A 1,614-nucleotide genomic window follows, 5' to 3' on the forward strand; every position below is an offset into this window, starting at 1 on the left:
GCTTTAACTAAGAACTTTTAGTTGATTTTTTTGTTTATTTGTTTTGTTGTTTTTGTTTTTTTGTTTTTTTGTTTTTGAGACGGGGTTTCTCTGTGTAACCCTGGCTGTTCTGGAACTCACTCTGTCTGTAGACCAGGCTGGCCTGGAACTCAGAAATCTGCCTGTCTCTGCCTCCCAAGTGCTGGGATTAAAGGCGTGTGCCACCACTGCCTGGCGACTGACAACTTTTAAAATGATACCTTCATCTTTTAACGTGATTTAAGGCGTCCTCACATTTTCAGGAGATGTGGTGAGTCCACGTCCAGCCCCTTTCAGCCACTCCTAAATCCTGCAAGCACATGTCCCTAGAGGGCTTTCTAAGATCATCAAGCAACAACTTGTTCTATTTTACACCACAGTAGAATTTTACTTACTTTTTTTTCGGAGAAATCTGCCCCTACCTATGACCATTGTTGTCTTGTGCCCTTGTTCCATGACATCATCCAACACCACAAAGTCCCACTGGTCTGAATATTTCCCAGTGTCCAGCAGAGGGCAGCACAGGACTGAAGGAACATGTTTTTGTTTTCTTTCACAGCATCAGGGATGCTGCTGGTGTAGCTGAGATGGTGCAGATCCAGACAAGACTAGAAGCCTTAACACAAAGACACATTAGAAACAAAACCTCAGTGTGCTGATGTCTGCTATAATCTCAGCACTTAGGAAGTAGAAATGGGACAATCAGAAGTTCAAGGCCAGCCATTCATGAAACTCTGCCTCAAATGAGAAATTAGAAAGGAGCATCATCAAAGGGGTTGGCTGTTTCCTCTGGAACATGTGAAAGTAGGGAAAGGTGAGAAGTTGTGTTTCTTTAGAGACTAAAGACCCGCAAGTTTCTAATTTCAAATCTTTGCATTTTATTTTACTGTAGAGAAAATACATTTTGGCAAAGTTCCAATAAATGATAGACAGTGTGTAGAGAAACATTTGTCCCAAACATATTTAAAGATAGTGAGTTCTCTGAAAATGGAGGTCAATGCCAGATGGCCTGGCCACTTAGCAGACGCATGACAACCTAGTTTAGGCATCAGAAAGAGAACGATGCACAATTTAACTTCACTTGCAGGCTTAAGAACACAGAATTCTCTGACCCACTAGCCCAGGGAAGTTATAGATGTGTTCTACCCTCCCCGGACAGCATCTCTGGAGCTGTGCATTGCTCTAAAATGTCTGGCCTTTCCTGAGGGTCTCAGACCAAAGCTTAGCCCTGCCTGAAAGTGACATTTGCTGTGGCTGTCTTTGGGAAGCTCAAGGAGAACTGAGGTTAGAGTGTCACGGGGCAAAACCTTATGTAAGAAGTTGTTGGACAAGCTTGAGATCATCTGTAATCTGATAGTTGAGTCTGGAATGAATTATAAGAGCTTGAACTGAGGCCGGGTCTGGCTTCTGTTGTCATCAGACTCCTCGGAGCTCTGTGGAACAGGGAGAGCACCTTGTTATCTCATGATTAGGCCACTGGACTACACATGGATGGGTGTGGTAACGAGGCCTCACAATCTGAGAAGGGTCATACAAAGCCCTTCAGAAGAGCACCGAGACCCCATCACAGGGCCCCAGAGCAACTGGCCTTCCACC

The sequence above is a fragment of the Apodemus sylvaticus genome, chromosome 21 (genome assembly GCF_947179515.1).
Source record: "Apodemus sylvaticus chromosome 21, mApoSyl1.1, whole genome shotgun sequence".
In the NCBI taxonomy this organism is placed as follows: domain Eukaryota; kingdom Metazoa; phylum Chordata; class Mammalia; order Rodentia; family Muridae; genus Apodemus; species Apodemus sylvaticus.